The sequence below is a fragment of the Callithrix jacchus genome, chromosome 5 (assembly GCF_049354715.1).
Source record: "Callithrix jacchus isolate 240 chromosome 5, calJac240_pri, whole genome shotgun sequence".
In the NCBI taxonomy this organism is placed as follows: domain Eukaryota; kingdom Metazoa; phylum Chordata; class Mammalia; order Primates; family Cebidae; genus Callithrix; species Callithrix jacchus.
This window is the reverse complement of record NC_133506.1, coordinates 121,657,336-121,676,850: the sequence shown is the minus strand read 5'-3', so window position 1 is coordinate 121,676,850 and position 19,515 is coordinate 121,657,336. Positions and strand designations below refer to the sequence as shown.

The 19,515-nt window shown below is 42.8% G+C and overlaps 1 protein-coding gene across 5 annotated transcripts in view; it reads left to right on the top strand.

Moving 5' to 3' along the window:
- STAT5B (signal transducer and activator of transcription 5B) overlaps positions 1 to 19,515 on the top strand; it is a 91,833-nt gene that overhangs the window by 36,572 nt on the left and 35,746 nt on the right. For 2 of the 5 annotated variants that reach the window (XM_078374427.1, XM_054257105.2), the window contains exon 2: positions 3,097 to 3,265. The exons of the other annotated variants lie outside the window; for them this stretch is intronic. The gene's annotated coding sequence lies outside the window, so the exon portion shown is untranslated. The remainder of the gene's footprint in view (positions 1 to 3,096; positions 3,266 to 19,515) is intronic. 5 annotated transcript variants of the gene reach the window in all.

Sequence of the window (19,515 nt, the reverse complement as noted above, 5' to 3'; positions counted from 1 at the left end):
TTTATTGGCACTTACTTTGGTTTTCTTTCAGCAGCAGCTGCTAATTAGTGACAACTTTTGAGCAAGCAGCTTGTCATTTTTGGCAGAGATAGAGGACATCCATAGCAAGTCAAGACTATATTTTCATTTGCTCAATTTACTTTGCTACATGGAAATACATCTTAGATAAAAAATAGTCAAAGGTGGCTGTGTTTACTGAATTATCTTCCTGAGTTGGCATTCTGTCTTGTAGTTGAAGGACTCACAGAGATTAAAAAAAGGGAAAGAAGGAGGTTCAGTGTCTATCAGACTGATACCATTAGTCCTGAGTCATCTTTCTAACATTAATCTACATTCTGGGTACAGAACCTCATCATTTTGTTTTGGCATGATCATAAATCTTTCTGGATTGTGGTTAGTGGCATACATGGTAACTGAAGGAGTGAATTGTTGACAAATGTGCTTCTCATTTATACTCAGCTTCTTTCTTGAGATATAATTAAAAGAAAGGTTAGTTTGCTCAGAGAAGATGCTTTCTTTGGCATTTCAGCTCATCTTAGCATCATCATATTTCATGTAATTATTCTCTTTGAAACTGAGGCCGTAAAGTGTTAGCTCTATTTTACAAACTTGTCACGATGTTTATGAAGGTGGCACTACTTGCTCTTATGTTTACCTTGATTAACACTAATGATGAGTCAAAGCCTCCGTCATGGTTTCTATAAAGTGTGATTCATTCCCATTATTCCTGTTATAAGGATTCAAGTTAATGACCTCCACAGTGTTAAAAATATCCTGAAGGAAATAACTGACCTACTATCCATTTCCCCCAATATAGGTTCTTTCTGTAACATGAAGGTCTACAAAAATTGTATTTAATACACAATTACTGAATACCAATCATGTATTAAGTACTATATTAAGGAAATAAAAATGAATGAGAGAGACATGGTCCTCGATCTAGGATGGCTTACAGTCTATTAGTCGGGCAGCAGATAACTCAGTTGCTTTTGTTCTTATGCCCGGAGTGTAGGGTAAATTCTAATTCTAGAGGAGGAAAACATCCCATCCTGAAAATAGGATGATCAGCCAGGCACAGTGGCTCACATCTATAATCCCAGCACTTTGGGCGGCTGAGACTGGCAGATCACGAGGTCAAGAGATCGAGACCACCCTGGCCAATGTCGTGAAACCCTGTCTCTACTAAAAAATACAAAAAAAAGGTATATATTAGCTGGGCATGGTGGCACACACCTGTAGCCCCAACTACTCAGGAGGCTGAGGCAGGAGAATAGCTTGAACCCAGGAGGTGGAGGTTGTGGTGAGCCGAGATCGTACCACTTTACTGTAGCCTGAGCAACAGAGCAAGACTCTGTCTCAAAAAAACAAAACAAAAAAAAGGATCAAAATGATCAGAGACATTGGATACACTGTATTGATTCTATTTCTAGCTAAGGTGCTAAAGATTGTGTGAGGCACCTTTCATGGGAGTATGGAACTGCCAGGTGTCCTTGTCCCAATTTTCCCCTAGACATATTACACAGCACTGTTAAATTCAGAAGTTGCCTTCTGTATCAGAGTTTCTATTTCTTGATGGCATGGCTTGGAGAACCCAGATGATCTCCTAGCATTGGCTCATATTTAATGCACATCAACAACAGTAACATAGTTATTTGTATATTTTCATTTTAACGTGTCAGTTACAATAGGAATTTATCACGTATACCTCATCTGCGACCCCATGCACAGTAGCATCAGGTAAGTTGATGTTGAGTTATTGGTATCATGTGAACAGGTATCCAGATGGCAGCTAACTTCAGTATCCTTTGTTAGCCTGTCTTACACTTTGGAGTGCTTTGCAGTTTGTTTTCTCATTTGTATTAATGATACTGCCCCGTGTATGCGAAATGTTTTCCACCATTAGAAAACCTGAAATGTTTTCCGCCATTAGAAAACCTGAGTTTCGCCTGTAATCCCAGCACTTTGGGAGGCCAAGGTGGGTGGATCACAAGGTCAAGAGATCGAGACCATCCTGGTCAACATGGTGAAATCTTGTCTCTACTAAAAATACAAAAATTAGCTGGGCATGGTGGCGCATGGCTGTAATCCCTGCTACTCAGGAGGATTGCCTGAACTCAGGAGGTGGAGGTTGCGGTAAGCCGAGCTTGGGCCATTGCACTCCAGCCTGGGTAACAAGAGCGAAACCCTGTCTCAAAAAAAAAAAAAAAGAAAATCTGAGTTTCAGATGATATTGGTGATGGGTAATAATGTAACTAACGGAAACCCATTAAGGAATTTGCAAACAATTATAACAAAGTTAACAACTCAGCTTTTTCTTGGGGTGGGGGATGGAGTCTCGCTCTGTCGCCCAGGCTAGAGTGCTGTGGCACAATCTTAGCTCATGGCAACCTCTGCCTCCTGGGTTCAACCTTTTCTCATGTCTCAGCCTCCGGAGTAGCTGGGATTACAGGCATATGCCACCACACCCAGCTAATTTTCTTGTGTTTTTAGTAGCGATGGGGTTTCACCATATTGACCAGACTGGTCTTGAATGCCTGACCTTGTGATCTGCCCGCATCAGCCTCCCAAAGTGCTGGGATTATAGGCGTGAGCCACTGCGCTTGGCCACAACTCAGCTTCTTATAGGAAATGAACCCACCTCCTGGGTTCAGGCAATCCTCCTGAGTAGCTGGGATTACAGCCATTTCTAATTCTGACCACAAGTGGTCAGGATCTAGGTTTTGGCCTTATGGGAAAGTTACCCACCCCCAGGACAGTTATCGTTATTCTCCTCCCACTGACTTTTACAATCTAAAGCTTTTGGCTAATTTCTGATGGACTTAAAAGAAGAAAGGTGAACCTTCACTCCCCAAATACGGCTTCCTTTGGTTGTGTTTGAAGGTTTGTCTTCTTGATGCTCTATAGCCCTCAGGGAAGGGAGTCTTACTTAAAGCCTTTTTTGGGGTTGTCAGATAATCTTTTTGTATCCATTTGTGAGTTGCATTTTGTGATAATTCACTTTGTGGCTTGTATTATAAAGGAGTCTTAAACTGCAGGTATCACTGTCAGGAAAAACTCATTTGGCTAGGTGATGATTTTCAAATTTTTTTCTTTTAGAGACAAGGTTTCACCATATTGGTCAGGCTGGTCTCAAACTCCTGACCTCAGGTGATCCACCCGCCTCCGCCTCTGAAAGTGCTGGGATTATAGGAGTGAGCCACTGCGCCCGGCTAGGTAATGATTTTCAACAAGTAAAGCACTGTGGTTGACAGCCTGCACCCTGAAGGTGGGTGAAACTCCTTGGATATTTATTACTACTGTTGCTTCTGTAATTCTGTTACTACTGCTGCTTGTACTTTCTTTTTCTCATTTCCCATGCTTGCTTCTTTGCTATTATTGAAGGTTTGGTGATGAAGTATAGGAAAGGCCTTGGAAATTAAGTAGTTTATTTTGTTTCCAACACAAAGCAGTTTCTAGTGTGGGTGTGTGGGTAGCTTAATTTAACATAACAAACTCAGACTTTTTTCCTTGAACTCCATACTGTCTTCATTTCAAACTAGGTATTCTCAGAGTGGGGTTAAAATACTCTCCATCATCAAAGCCCAAACTTTTTAGAACAAGAGCTTGTCTCACAAAAAGCCTGGTGTCTAAAGAGTTAGAAACCACACAGAGCCGGCGTTGGTAGGAACCCGTCACATTTTCTCACAAGTTTTTTGTAGCTAGTTAAGCCGGGAACTGATCTGATTGAGAAAACTTTTAAAATCATCATTTTTCCTTCCTTCTCCTTCATTTTTATACTCAAAAGGGTCTAATTTTGCTCCTTTTGAAGACGGAATGCATAGGCTTTCATGCAGTTTAACACCTTAATTATCCTGCTGAGCAGTCTAGGAAAAAAAAAAGAAAAAAAACCCACTCCTAATTAAAAAGTGAGGCTTTGGCGCAGTGGCCCGCACCTGTAATCCTAGCACTTTGGAAGGCTGAGGTGGGTGGAGCGCTTGAGCTCAGGAGTTCGAGACCAGCCTGGGCAACATAATTAAACTACGTTTCTACCAAAAATACAAAATATTAGCCAGGTGTAGTGGCACACACCTGTGGTCCCAGCCACTCAAGAGGCTGAGGCAAGAGGATTGCTAGAGCCTGGGAGGCGGAGGTTGCAGTGAGCTGAGATCGCACCACTGCACTCTAGCCTGGGCAACAGGGTGAGACCCTGTCTCAAAAAAAAAAAAATCTTATTTTCTATCCTCTTCCCCTTTTCGTTGATGTGTTTTATAAAAGTCTTTTCTCCATGTCTAACCTAAGAAACATATATTCATTGTATATATGCCTACCGGTTGCCAGCATTGAACCCTCCAGTGCCCTAGCATGTTGGACAATGACTGAGTTTACATTTCAAAATTTATTCTTTTTATATCAGTCCATTAGGGACCTTATCTGTTGTTGCATTTATTATCTCTAAAATACCATCTTATTTTTATTATTTTTGAGATGGAATCTCACTCTGTCATCCAGGCTGGAGTGCAGTGTCGTGATTTGGCTCAGTGTAACCTCTGCCTCCCAGGTTCAAGCGATTCTTGTGCCTCAGCCTCCCAAGGAGCTGGAATTACAGTCACGTGCCACCTCTATTTTTGATAGAGACGGAGTTTCACCATGCTGGCCAGACTGGTCTCAAACTCCTGACCTCAAGTGATCCACCGGCCTTGGCCTCCCAAAGTGCTGGGATTACAGGCCTGAGCCACCACACCCGGCCCACCATCTTATTTTTAGATGGAAACTTCTGGAGCATTGGTATAAAATCTAGATGGTTCCAGTCCTGCCCTTTTCCTCATGTTTAATCTCACCTTCCTAACATTTCCACCACTGTTTAAAAAGTGTAGCTCCATATGATCTTACTGCCTTTCATTCAGTCACCCGAGACGCTGACATTGCTCAGATTCTGGGTCTCACGTTAGCTTTGTTTTTCTAGGGAGCTTTACTGGAAACTAAATGCTATTGCGTACCAGCTGCAGAAACAGAGGGGAAGTTGGCAAGAATTCGCTGCTTTCTGTTTGGCCTGTCTGAGGCAGCTGACCTTTTGGAAGGAAATCGTTGCTCTTTGCTTCTTCCGGTAACAGTGGCTCCGTGAAAGACTTATACACAGAAGGGGTCTGCCGTTATCCTGGCTCATGCCTGGCAGCAGAAGCCGTTAGTTAAGAGGCGGGAGGCTTTCAAGGCATCTGTCGTGTGTTATAGGGACATGCATTCACGTTCCATGCTAAGTTGTATGTAGATATCCTAGTAGAGGTATACTGAGAGACAGTCTGTTACCAGAAAAAGTAGTTTGCTTTAGCAAAAATAACTGCTCTTTATTGCAGAGTCCCACTGTGAGTGCTGTGTAAAATGTGGACAGTTATTTTGTGCACAATTTTAATTCATCTTAACGTGCAATGTCCTGGTAATGGTATTGCTTTTTATACCTCGATAGCTGTCCTTTTTCTTTCCTAGCAGGACAGACATTTTGATTTGATAAGACACGAACTCTCATTTAAATGTAATTTCTTCTCAGAATTAGCATAAGGTGTTTTTGTTTTTTGAAAACAGTTTCGCTCTTGTTACCCAGGCTGGAGTGCAATGGCGTGATCTCAGCTCACCGCAACCTCTGCCTCCCAGGTTCAAGCAATTCTCCTGCCTCAGCCTCCTGAGTAGCTGGAACTGCAGGCATGCACCACCACTCCCAGCTAATTTTTGTAATTTTAGTAGAGACGGGGTTTCACCATGTTAACCAGGGTGATCTTGATCTCTTGACCTCGTGATCTTCCTGCCTCAGCCTCCCAAAGTGCTGGGATTACAGGGGTGAGCCACCACGCTGGGCTTGTTTTTTTTTTAAGGATAAGATCTCAGTCTCACTCTGTCACCCAGGCTGGAGTGCAGCAGCACGATCATGGCTCACAACAGCCTTGAACTCCTAGGCTTAGGCAATCCTGCTGCCTGTCTCCTGAGTAGCTAGAACTACAGGCATGCCCCACCACACCAGTCTAATTTTTAAATTTTTTGTAGAGATGGAGTCGTCCTATGTTGCCTAGGCTTGTCTCAAACTCCTGGCCTAGTTGATCTTCCCATCTTGGCCTCCAGAGTGAGTGCTGGATTTACAGTCATGAATGGCTGTGCCTGGCCCAGAATTAGCTGTTCCTTCTTTTTTTTCATACCTTTTTTTTCTTTTAGAGACAGTGTCTGGCTCTGTCGTTCATCTGGCATGCAGTGGCGCAATCATAGCTCACTGCAGCTGCTAACTCCTGGGCTCAAGAGATTCTCCCGCCTCATCCTCCCAAGTAACTAAGACTATAGGGTGAGCCACCACACACTACTACTTTTTGTTTTGCTTTCTTTGTAAAGACAGAGCCTTGATATATTGCCCAGGCTAGTCTGGAACCCCTGAACTCAGGTGATCCTCCTTCCTGCCTCAGCCTCCCAAAGTGCCAGGATTACAGGTGTGAGCCACTACACCTGGCCAAGATTTAGCTTCTTAACAAACCTGCTACTTGTTGGATCCACTTTTTCTGCAGAACTTGTTTTACTTAAACATAGGTATAGGACACCCCACACTTTGGGATTATTTTCAGAAAGCTGTAGGTGGGTTTCATATCACTCAGTAAGCAAACAAGGGAACTAACTAGCTGATGAGGCATTTCTCTCTTAAAAGAGATTTCAGTTTTCTATTGTTTTAACGAAAACATATTAAGTTCAATATTTATTTTATTTGAAGTTACTTATATTCAAGTTATGTCTAAGTAAAAATGAAACAGATTTTAATTCCTGGCAAATTAAAGAAACACAGCTGCCTGGAAAATGAAGCAAAAGGCCATAGTCTGCATTTAGTTTGGGTTCGGTGGATAGGGGTGTGATTTTAAAAGGCATTTTTGGTCTCTTCCCTAGATTTACTGTTGATGGCAGAGATCATTGGGTGGAGTTTGTGTTGATGTACATAGAAGACATAGAGATCAGTAGAGGGAGAAATATCTCAGGGCCTCCTTGGCAAGATTGCCCTGCAGTGCCTCTGTTCTTGGAAACTGCTCTGATCTGTTTCCCTTTCTTGAGGTAATGAAGAATCCAGGGGGAATACAAACTCTGCATTGGTTTTAGGTATAGGTTCTTGGCACAGAATTAACTGGTATCAACAAAACAGGAAGATTCCCCCTTACCCCCCTTCTCTTGGCCTTTGAGTAGCAGCGAAGTTAGGAACCAACAGCTGAGGTTTCCTGTGATCTGCTCTGTCATGATAGCTTTCTAGAGGCCTTGCATTGTTAGGCTTGAACTGTCAAGGGCCTTCACATAAGCCAGCCGTGTTCAGGCATGTGATTAGAGGTAAAAGATAGGTTGGTTTGTTTCTTTGTTTGTGTTTAGTAATGGGGTCTCGCTTTGTGGCCTAGGCTTGAGCACAGTGGCGTGATCATAGCTCACTGAAGCCTTGACCTCCTGGGAGTGCTCCCAGCCCAGCCTCCTGAGTAGCTTGGACTGCAGGTGTGAGTCACCATGCCCAGCTAGAAAGCGTACTATTTTAAAGAAATTCTAGTACCACTGGGAGTGGCTTTCTGTGTATTTCATTCTATTTGCAGTTGGTACCAGTTTGCTTAGTCATATCAAAGATGAAAGAGAGCCACAAATGTATATAAATAGATGTCAGAATTACAAATTAATCTGTTATTAACAGTCTTAAATCACTACTTGAGCTATCCAGGTAAGACAGTGTCATAACCTGGATATTATCATGTTAGGAAATCTTTCTATGTTTTCATGTCTCTTTAAACTTGGTTCCTGTGGGATAGCCAATAGTATCAATTCCCCGTTGATTATTAAATTTATATTTCAAGGTTTTTTTTTTTTTTTTGAGACGGAGTTTCGCTCTTGTTACCCAGGCTGGAGTGCAATGGCGCGATCTCGGCTCACCACAACCTCTGCCTCCTGGGTTCAGGCAATTCTCCTGCCTCAGCCTCCTGAGTAGCTGGGACTACAGGTGCCGGCCACCATGCCCAGCTAATTTTTTGTATTTTTAGTAGAGACGGGGTTTCACCATGTTGACCAGGATGGTCTCGATCTCTTGACCTCGTGATCCACCCGCCTCGGCCTCCCAAAGTGCTGGGATTACAGGCGTGAGCCACCGCACCCGGCCTTATATTTCAAGTTTTACATCTTAAACAAAATTTAATCAAAAACTTTAAAAAAATTGTACCAGAACTCTCCTTCACCTAAATGTAACTACTGTTTACATTCCCCTTTGACGTTTCTCTGTTTGTTCTCTTGCATACGTGTTGTATTTACTTTTCATTTAACATGCTTTTATTTCTACTATAAAAAGAATCTGTCTATGGGTCAGGTGGGATGGCTCGCACCTATAATCCCAGCAGTTTGGGAGGTCATGGCGGGTGGATCACTTGAGGCCAAGAGTTGAAGACCAGCCTGGCCAACATGGTGAAACCCCATCTCTACTAAAAGTACAAAAATTAGGGCCAGGCGCAGTGGCTCACACCTGTAATCCCAGCACTTTGGGATTAGGCTGAGGTGGGCAGATCACCTGAGCTCAGGAGTTCAAGACCAGCCTGGCCAACATGGTAAAACCCTGACTCTACTAAAAATACAAAAAATTAGTTGGGCATGGTGGTGGACACCTGTAATCTCAGCTACTCAGGAGGCTGAGGCAGGAGAATTGCTTGAACCCAGGAGGCAGAGATTGCAGTGAGCCAAGATTGTGCCATTGCACTCCAGCCTGGGCAACAAGAGTGAAACTTCGTCTCAAAAGAAAAAAAATTAGCTGGGCATTGGTGGCAGGTGCCTATGATCCCAGCTATTCAAGAGGCTGGGACAAGAGAATTGCTTGAACCCAAGAAGTAGGGGTTGCAGTGAGCCAAGATCGTGTCAAGACTCTGTTTCAATAAAATAAATAAAATAAATATTTTAAAATGTGTCTACATGGTTTGTATATTTCAACATAGCTTTTATATGTCATTTAACTGCACCGTATCCCCTTAGGTTAATACTTTATAGTCTTATCATCCCTCTGTTTTGGACATTTTGGTTATTTCTGGTTTCTCCGATGGCATACGTCCCTGGGAGTTAGCCTAAATCAAGGCGCTCTTCAAAGAAAATTTTGCTAGGTAGAAACTAAATACTGTAATTCTCAATGGTAAGAGGAAGGCTGTGAACTTTAATGAGGAAAATATTGGTAATGTGTAGATTTATTAATAAATTGCCTGTTTTGTTCATTTTTAACTTTCAAACAAGAGGAAAGGGATTATATTTCATTTAAGTGGTACAGAAACAGGGTATTGTAGTAGCTGAGAAGTTTTTTTCTTGAAAGATTTGAATTGTCCAAGAGACACATTCTAAGATGAGTTGATCTAGAATTACAATACAGATATAATCCTTCATTAGAAATTCTGAGGCTGGCAGGTGCAGTGGCTCACATTTGTCATCCCAGCTCTTTGGGAGGCCAAGGTAAATGGATCACTTGAGCTCAGGAGTTCATGACCAGCCTGGGCAACATAGCAAGACCCCATCTCTTAAAAAAAAAAAAGCCAGGCATGGTGACACATGCCTGTGGTCCCAGCTACTTAGGAGGCTAAGGGAGGAGGATCACCTGAACCCAGGAGGTCAAGGCTGCAGTTAGCCGTGATCGTGCCTGAATGACAGGTGAGACCCTGTCTCAATAAAAAGAAAAAGAAATTCTGAGGCTAACATAGGACTACATTGCAGCTTCAAATCATTTGTTATTTTTCCATAATGCAGATGGTCATTATTTATGGGCTACTGGCAAATGCTTGTAATCATCTGGAAAGTGATACTGATGTAGCTTCTTCCCAAAGGGGTGGCTGAAGTTGCTGGCCAGATTTGGACATGAAGATAATGATAACACATGTATGTTGTGGGCCATGGTGGTGTGAGAGAGCCAGACTTGTATGCTGGTGGCCTACCAGCTGCAGCACAACGTCTAAGAAGTCCAGTTTTTGTTTTTTTCTTCTTTTGAGACAGGGTTTCACTCTTTGCCCAGGCTGGAGTGCAGTGGCACAATCTCGGCTCACTGCAACCTCCCCTTTTCAGGTTCAAGCAATTCTCCTGCTGCAGCCTTCCAGTAGCTGGGATTACAGGTGTGCGCCACCATGCCAGGCTAATTTTTTGTATTTTTAATAGAGACGGTTTCTCCATGTTGGTCAGGCTGGTCTTGAACTCCCAACCTCAGATGATCCACCCAACTCAGCCTCCCAAAGTGCTGGGATTACAGGCATGAGCCACCGCACCTGGCTGAGAAGTCTAGATTTTTATCTACCACCATGGACAGTTTCAAAGTGAGAGTCTCTGCTCTCATTGCTGTGTTTTTCTTTTTTGGAATTTTTGCCCTTAATTTTGATTTTGAAAAACATGTAACTGACTGAAAAGTGGAAAGAATAGAACAGTGAGTACTCTTATATACTTCACCTAGGTTGAATCGGTGTTCACCGTTGTTAGATTTACTTTCCCACACTCCCCACCACAGTCACTCTTCCTTTCTCCTTCCAAAGTAAGTTGTAGACATCCCGACCATTTACCCTCAAATAGTTGATGGTGTATCTACTCTGAGCCAGGGCATTCCCTGCACAACCTCAATGCCGTTGTCACTCTCAAATTTAGCAGTGATAAAATAATATCTAATATATAATGGCCTTTAGAGCTGTGGGCTTTTTGTTTTGTTTTGAGGCAGAGTCTCAGTTGCCTAGCTTAGAGGGCAAGTGGTACAATCTTGGCTCGCTGTAACCTCCGCCTCCCGGCTTCAAGAGATTCTTACGCCTCAGCTTCCTGAGTAGCTGCAACTACAGGTGTGTGCTACCAGGCCCAACTGATTTTTGTATTTTTAGTAGAGACAGGGTTTCACCATGTTGGCCAGGCTGGTCTTGAACTCTTGACCTCAAGTGATTCTCCCACCTCGACCTCCCAAAGTGTGGAATTACAGGCCTGAACCACCGCACCTAGCTGTGTTTTTGTCTTTGAATTACGCTCTTGGTGATTGTGTCTCTTCAGTCTCCTTTAACTTAGAACAGTTCCACCTGTTTTGGGTGGGGGTGGGATCATTGATGAGAGTGTCACAATTTGGATTTTTCTGGTTGTTTCTTCATGATTTAGTTTGTGTATTCTTTTCAGCAAATCATATCTGGAGGCACATAATGTCAGTTTACCCCATAATTGGAGATGTTTGATCATTCAGTTAAGGTATTGTCCACCAGATTTATCCACAGAAATGCACCTTCTCCCCTGTATGAGTAATAAGTAATATGTGAATAGTACTTTGAGACTAAATGTCACTCCCCAACATGTCACCTACTGGTTTTAGCAGCTGTGATGATCCTTGTCTGAGTCTACTCTCTTTATTTTTGAGACTGTGCATTTTTGGCCAAGACCTTATATTGTATATTTAGATGAGAGTTTTAAATATGTGGTAACCTGCTGATTGAAACTTGATTTTTATATTTACCAGTAGGTCCCTTCTCTGCTTTCTCCTTTCTTCCCTCCCCTACCTTTTCCTCTCCTCCATTCACTGTTCTTCCCATTGTAATATGCAGTGATGTGGCTGTGACATAAAGATTTATGATCGATTGTCTTCCCAGAATACTATCATCTTTATGTTGCCTGGGTATATTTTTCCTTGTTTCTCTGTGAGCCAAATGCTTTTATTCTTTCTGTTCTTTTCCATCTGTTTATTATGATTTTTTTTTTTTTTTTGAGATGGAGTTTCACTCTCCCAGGCTGGAGTGCAATGGCATGATCTCAGCTTACCACAGCCTCTGCCTCCTGGATTCAAGCAATTCTCCTGCCTCAGCCTCCCGAGTAGCTGGGACTACAGGCATGCGCCACCATGCCCAGCTAATTTTTGTATTCTTAGTAGAGATGGGGTTTCACCTTGTTGACCAGGATGGTCTGGATCTCTTGACCTCATGATTCACCCACCTCAGCCTCCCAAAGTGCTGGGATTATAGGCTAGAGCCACCGTGCCTGGCCTTAATATGATTTTTAAAAAAGAGAATTGCCTTCCAGATTGCATATAAAGTAGTAGTTAGCAAAAAAAAAAAAAAAAAAAAAAAGAGCAGATGGCTCTGGTATTGACCTACTTCTACATGTGATAGCCTTCTTACTTGATATTAGTCCAATTTTAATACGAACGAAGACTTAATCCTTTATTATTTTTTCTTTCCCTCAAAATCCCTATACTTGGCCAGGCGCAGTGGCTCATGCTTGTAATTCCAACACTTTGGGAGGCTGAGGCAGGTGGATCACTTGAGGTCAGGAGTTCAAGACCAGCCTGGCCAACATGGTGAAACCCTGTCTCTACTAAAATACAAAAAGTAGCCAGACACAGTGGCATATGCCTGTCATCCCAGCTACACAGGAGGCCAAGGCAGGAGAATCACTTGAACCTGGAGGCTGAGGTTGCAGTGAGCTGAGATGGTGTCACTGTACTCTAGCCTGGGTGACAGAGCGAGACTGTCCCAAAAAAAAAAATTCCTATACTAGGTGACCACCACCTCTTAATATATTTAATAATGTTGGTATCAATGGTAAAGCAGTAAACATAACCAGGGAACTTGCTCTCAATATGCTGTCCAGAGTCTTTAGTCATTCATTGGAGCTGATAGGTTTGACAGTCTTGAACCCTGGCTCCCTGCCTTATACTTTTCAGATCAGAAGCAATGTATATACATCATCTTTTTCATCTGTCATCCAGCCCTAGCCTTTGCCAAAATCAGAGCCCCTCAGTATTAGGTTTCTTATTTTAATTTTTTGTTCTTTGCTTTCTTTAAATTATGAAATATAACAAACCCGCAGAAAAGTACCTAGAAAATGACAAACCACCCAAAGTCCTCAACGTGCCTGTAGCCTTGTCCAAATAAGTGCAGGTTCTCGGTAGGTCCAGACCAGACAGCACGCCTCAGTCGTATGGGACCGACCCAGAGCAAGCGTTTCACCTCTTTGTCTTTTTAAAAATAGCTTTACTGAGATATAATTATATACTATAAAATTCACCCTTCGAAGTATATTCTCAGAGTTACACAATTATCACCACTATCTAATTCCAGACTATTCTCATCATCCCCTCAAAAACCCACACCCTTTAGCAATCACTCCCCATTTCTCCCTCCCCTCAGCCCTTAGCAACCACCAATCTATGTTCTGTCTCTATGGATCTGCCGATTCCGGACATTTCATAAAAATGGAATTTAAGGTATGTTCCTTTACATGCCTGTCTTTCACTTTGAATAATGATTTTAAGGTTCATCCACACCGTAGCATGTATCTACACTCCATTCCTTTTTAACGTCTGTATAATATTTCATTTTATTCATTGTATTTATCCATTCCTATCCATATTATCTGTTTATGCTTTCGTGGACATTTTAGTTGTTTCCACTTTGGGGCAACTATGAGGTGATTATGAATAACGCTGCTGGGAGCATTTGTGTACCTATTTTGTGTGTGTGTGTGTGTGTGTGTGTGTGTGTGTGTTTGAGAGACGGTCTTCTTGCAGTGGCTTGATCTCGGCTTACCGCAACCTCTGCCTCCCAGGATCAAGCAGTTCTCCTGCCACAGCCTCCCAAGTAGCTGGGATTACAGGCGTGCACTGACACAACCAGCTAAATTTTGTATTTTTACTGACATGGGGTTTCAATATGTCAGCCAGTATGGTCTCAATCTCTTGACCTTGTAATCTGCCTTAGCCTCCCCAGTAGCTGGGATTACAGGTGCTCGCCACCATGCCCAGTTAATTTTTGTATTTTTAGTAGAGACAGTGTTTCACCATGTTGGTCAGGCTGGTCTTGAACTCCTGACCTTGTGATCCTCCCACCTCAGCCTCCCAAAGTGATGGGATTACAGGCATGAGCCACTGTGCCCAGCTGGAATACCATCTTTTAAAAGGACCAGGCTCACACCTGTAATCCTAACACTTTGGAGGAGGCTGACTTGGGAGGATCACTTGAGGCCAGAAGTTTGAGACCAGCCTGAGCAATATAGTAAGACCTTGTCTCTACAAAAAAAAAACTTTTTTCTTTTTTGAGACAGAGTTTTTCACTCTTGTTGCCCAGGCAGGAGTGCAATGGAGCAATCTTGCTCACTGCAACCTCTGCCTCCTGGGTTCAAGGGATTCTCCTGCCTCAGCCTCCCAAGTAGCTGAGGCTACAGGTGTGTACCACCACACCTGGCTAATTTTTGTATGTTTAGTAGAGACGTGGTTTTACTCCGCCCCCATTGGCCTCCCAAAGTGCTGGGATTACAAGTGTGAGCCACCTCGCCTGGCCAAAAAAATTTTATTTATTAGCCAGGTGTGAAAGCATGTGCCCTTAGTCCCACCTACTTGGGTGGCTGACATAGGAGTATCCCTCAAGCCCAGGAGTTTGAGGCTGCAGTGAGCCATGATTGCACCACTGCACTCCAGCCTGAGTGATGGAGTAAGACCCTGTCTCGGATGGATAGATGGATGGATGGATGGATGGTTGGATGGATGTAAAAGTTTATACTGGAGGATATTGGTTCAGAATGATATTGAGCTATTTGTGGAGGATTGATTTTGGAAAGTTTGTTAAATTGAGTTAAAATTAGAGATGGGGAGAAAGAAGCCAGTTTTGTAAGTTTAAGGTAGCAGAACAGTAGTGAGTACTTACAGAACACATGCTCTTAGCCAGACTTTTTTTTTTTTTTTTTAAATAGAGACAGGTTTTCTTTATGTTGGTCAGGCTGGTCTCGAACTCCCGACCTCAGGTGATCCGCCCACCTCACCCTCCCAAAGTGCTGGGATTATAGGCTTGAGCCACCGTGCCCGGCCCAGACATTGTTTTAAGTATGTACATAAAACTAATTCATTCTTACAGCAGCCCTCTGAGGGGCATAAGTATTATTATTCCCATTGTAAAAATTAGAAAACTGAGGCAGGGCCAGGCACGGTGGCTCACGCCTGTAATCCTAGCACTTTGGGAGGCCAAGGTGGGTGGATCACCTGACGTCAGGAGTTCAAGAAAACTGAGGCACAGAGAGGCTGAAGGGGCTAAGTCTTGGGCAGACCATATCTAAGTGAGTTAGCATTATCTCTAAAAGTTTAACCCCAGTTTAGAGACTTTTTCCCTGAGGTGGGGGGATATGATAGAGAATCAGATTTATATAATGCTTTAAATTATATACATTAGGCTGGGCATGGTGGCTCACATCTGTAATCCCAGCACTTTGAGAGGCCGAGGTGGGTGAATCACGAGGTCAAGAGATCGAGACCATCCTGGTCAACATGGTAAAACCCCGTCTCTACTAAAAATACAAAAAATTAGCTGGGCACGGTGGCACGTGCCTGTAATCCCAGCTACTCAGGAGGCTGAGGCAGGAGAATTGCCTGAACCCAGGAGGCAGAGGTTGCAGTGAGCCGAGATCGTGCCATTGCACTCCAGCCTGGGTAAGAAGAGCAAAACTCCGTCTCAAAAAAAAAAATTAATAAAATAAATTATACACATGAATCCAGCAGACCAGATCTGTACATACATATGAAAACCTTACTCCCACCCCAAGCTAGAATTCATTCGCTCAGTTGGTAAATACACAGTGGGTACCTTCTAATGTCAGACACTGCTTCCCTCCACCACAGTTTAGCTATGGCAACACCTTGACCACAGTGTTCTAAAAGTGGTCAGAGAGAGTAATGCTTTTTTTTGGTTATAGTTTATATTTTACTTTTAGAAAGAAAAAGCATCTGAGAAAAGATATTTATTATTGAGACAAAATTATTCCAAATCCCACTCACTTATATCATTTATGTGGTGGATATTCATTTTTATGGTTTTCTGTAAGCCTGTAACATTATGAGCTATTAGACTTTGAAATTTGTATTAACAAGTGCCTGAGGGCCCCACTGTTTTATTTGACTCTCCAAGCCCACAGATATGTTCAGATATATAAGGTTGAGATAGGTGCTTTATGCCTTCAGAAAGTACAGTCTTCTGTGTCCAAGGTTGTTTCAGGTTGTTCTGAAATGCTTGTGAACACAGAGTGCAGCTGAACCGAGCTCAAATAGTTTTCATGTTTGGCCTAAAAATAAAATTGTGAATCCATTTCCCAGTCTTTAGAGAATCCCCTGTGGTGATTTACCAAAGAACAAACCACTTTCCTTGTCCGAGCATCACGCACTGAAATTGGATCTGCCGTAAATCAGCAGAAGAGAGTGGGTACTGGGGACAGAGGTCCAGTCCTCTCAGATGCAGAGTAGAGTTCAGTGGCTGGATGAATGCCATTTGGAAGAATGAATGCCAGTTAGATTAATGCCCCCTTAGATCAGGCATGGATATAGCCTGATAATGGGATGAAGAGTTCTGATATCCGTGAAGAAAAACACTACTTAGTGGCCGGGCACAGTGGCTCACACCTGTAATCCCAGCAGTTTGGGAGGCCAAGGCAAGTGGATCACGAGGTCAAGAGATCGAGACCATCCTGGCCAACATGGTGAAACCCCACCTCTACTAAAAAATACAAAAATTAACTGGGCATGGTGATGCATGCCTGTAGTCCCAGCTACTCGAGGCTAAGGCAGGAGAATTGCTTGAACCCAGGAGGCGGAGGTTGCAATGAGCCGAAATTGTGCCACTGCACTCCAGTCTGGTGACAAAGTGAGACTCTGTCTCAAAACAAACAAACAAAAAACCACTACATAGCTTCTAGGTGTTATTTACATAACTGGGGAAACAGTTGTTTTTTTTCTAAATTAGGTATTTAGAATTTTATAATGATTATCTCAGTAAGTCATCTCATATTTCACATGTAAATAGTTTTCAGTTTAACAGTAAAATAAAAATGCCTCTGTACTAGTTAGTGTACATTTTTTTCTTTTTGAGCTGGAGTTTTGCTCTTGTGGCCCAGGCTGGAGTGTAGCCTCTACCTCTTGGGTTCAAGCGATTCTCCTGCCTCAGCCTCCTGAGTAGCTGAAATTACAGGCACACGCCACCACAGCCAGCTAATTTTTGTATTTTAGTAGAGACAGGATTTCATCATGTTGCCAGGCTGGTCTTGAACTCCTGACCTCAGGTCATCCCCCCACCTTGGCCTCCCAAAGTGCTGGGATTACAGGCATGAGCCACTGTGCCTGGCCTAGTTAGTGTACTTTTATTTTACACTTTTTTTTTTTTTGAGACAGAGTCTTGCTCTGTTGTCCAGGCTGGAGTGCATGGGGCAGTCTTGGCTCACTGCAACCTCTGCCTCTTGGGTTCAAGCAATTCTCCTGCCTCAGCCTCCCGAGTACCTGGGACTGCAGGCGCCTGCCACCACACCGGGCTAATTTTAAAAATATTTTTAGTAGAGGTGAGGTTTTACCATGTTGGCCAGGCTGGTTTCAAACCCCTGACCTTATGATCTACCTGCCTTGGCCTCCCAAAGCACTGGGATTACAGGCATGAGCCACCGCATTCGGCTATTTTACACTTTTGAATAGCAGTGAGCAGAATCCACTCTCTAGCTCTATCAAAGCACTTATGTGTAGTGAAACTACATTGTATTTATTAAAATAAGGTGATTGCCACCTGATATTTACCAGCTATTATCCTTCAGATGGCATGCTATTTTAGAAAATAATTATTATGACATGTTCATAACTAGAATCATAAAAATATTCTGACAAATTCTAAGAGCTCAGAATTCTACTCTTTGATGAAAACTAAGAAATAATCTAAAATTTAAGGCAAAGCAGTATGACTGACATTTTTATAATACCCCTACATGCATGGTATATCACCACAGTATTTCTTTCTTAAAACAGTAATAGGCTCCTAAATATTCTTGACCAGCAGGGCATGTTAAATAGTGGCTCATGCGTGTAATCCCAGCACTTTGGGAGGCCAAGACAGGTGGATCACCTGAGGTTGGGAGTTTGAAACCAGCCTGACCAACATGGTGGAAACCCCATCTCTACTAAAAAAATACAAAATTAGCTGTACGTGGTGGTATGTGCCTGTAATTCCAGCTACTTGGGAGGCTGAGATAGGAGAATCACTTGAACCCGAGAGGCAAAGGTTGCAGTGAGCCGAGATTACACCATTGCACTCCAGCCTGGACCACAAGAGTGAAACTTCGTCTCAAAAAAAATTTTTGTTTATGTATTTATTTGCTCTGCAAATATTTTTTGGCCACTTTCTATGGGCCAGCTACCATTCTAAACACTGGGGACACTGTCGTGAATAAAATGTGCTTCTTACACTTACCACCCTTAGAGTGCAATGGGAACCACAGAAACAAAAACTAAATGAGAAATTGCAAACTGTGGCATATGTTATGAAGAAACAGATAGACCATTGTCAACAGAGAATCATCTCAATTATAAAATCATAACTGATCATTAGCTGGGGGTGGTGGCTCATACCTGTAATCCCAGCACTTTGGGAGGCTGAGGCAGGTGGATTTCCTGAGGTCAGGAGTTAAAGACCAGCCTAAGCAACATGGTAAAACCCCGTCTCTACTAAAAATACAAAAAGAAATTAGCTGGGTGTGGTGGTGGGGGCCTGTAATCCCAGCTACTCAGGAGGCTGGAGCAGGAGAATTGCTTGAACCTGGAAGGTGGAGGTTGCTGTGAGCTGAGATTGCGTCACTGTACCCTAGCCTGGGCGACAGAGCAAGACTCTGTCTCAAAAAAAAAAAAAAATTATAAGTGATAATTTAAATGGGAATCTGTTCCATTTTCATACCTTGATGTTTCATATGATAAACAGTTCTATTATAATTTTGAAAAGAGCCGATAGTAGGTCAAATTGTGTGTATACATTTATTTATGCAACAAATAAATTATAATGCTTATGTGCCAGGTACCACTGTAGACCCACGAGAGGGCACAGTGAACAAAACAAAGTCATTGTGTTCATGGTGATTTCACCCTGGTGGGAAGTCGGTAAGCAAATATATGATCAATGTCAGGAACTGATAAACGGTAAGAAGAAAAATAAAGCGGATTAAGAGGATAGAGAGTGACCAGAATGCTGTTTTATTTGAGTGGGCTGGGAAGGAGTCTCTGAGCAGATAAAAGTTTCCATGGCTTTCCTTCTTTGTCTCTTGAGTCAATTCAGCTAATGAATGCAGATGCAAGAGGATTTTTGTATCTGTTGGTGTCACTCACATGTTCATTGAGAGCTATGATAAGGTCCTACTTCTTAGGAAGATTTACTACTTAGGAAGATTAACACCTGAATTCTTCTCTTCATCCTTTTATCACTCTTCCATGTACCTAAGTGCCTAAGCACCTTTATCCATCCATCCCTTATATATATATTTTTTTTCTTGAGACAAAGTCTGGCTCTGTCACCCAGGCTGGAGTGCAGTGGCACAATCACAGCTCACTGCCACCTTCGCCTCCCAAGTTCAACCAATTCTCTTGCCTCAGCCTCTCGAGTAGCTGGGACTATAGGTGCATACCACCACACCCAGCTAATTTTTTTTGTATTTTTAGTAGAGGCAGGACCGTGTTGGCCAGGCTGATCCTGAACTCCTGACCTCAGGTGATCCACCCACCTCAGCCTCCCAAAGTGCCTG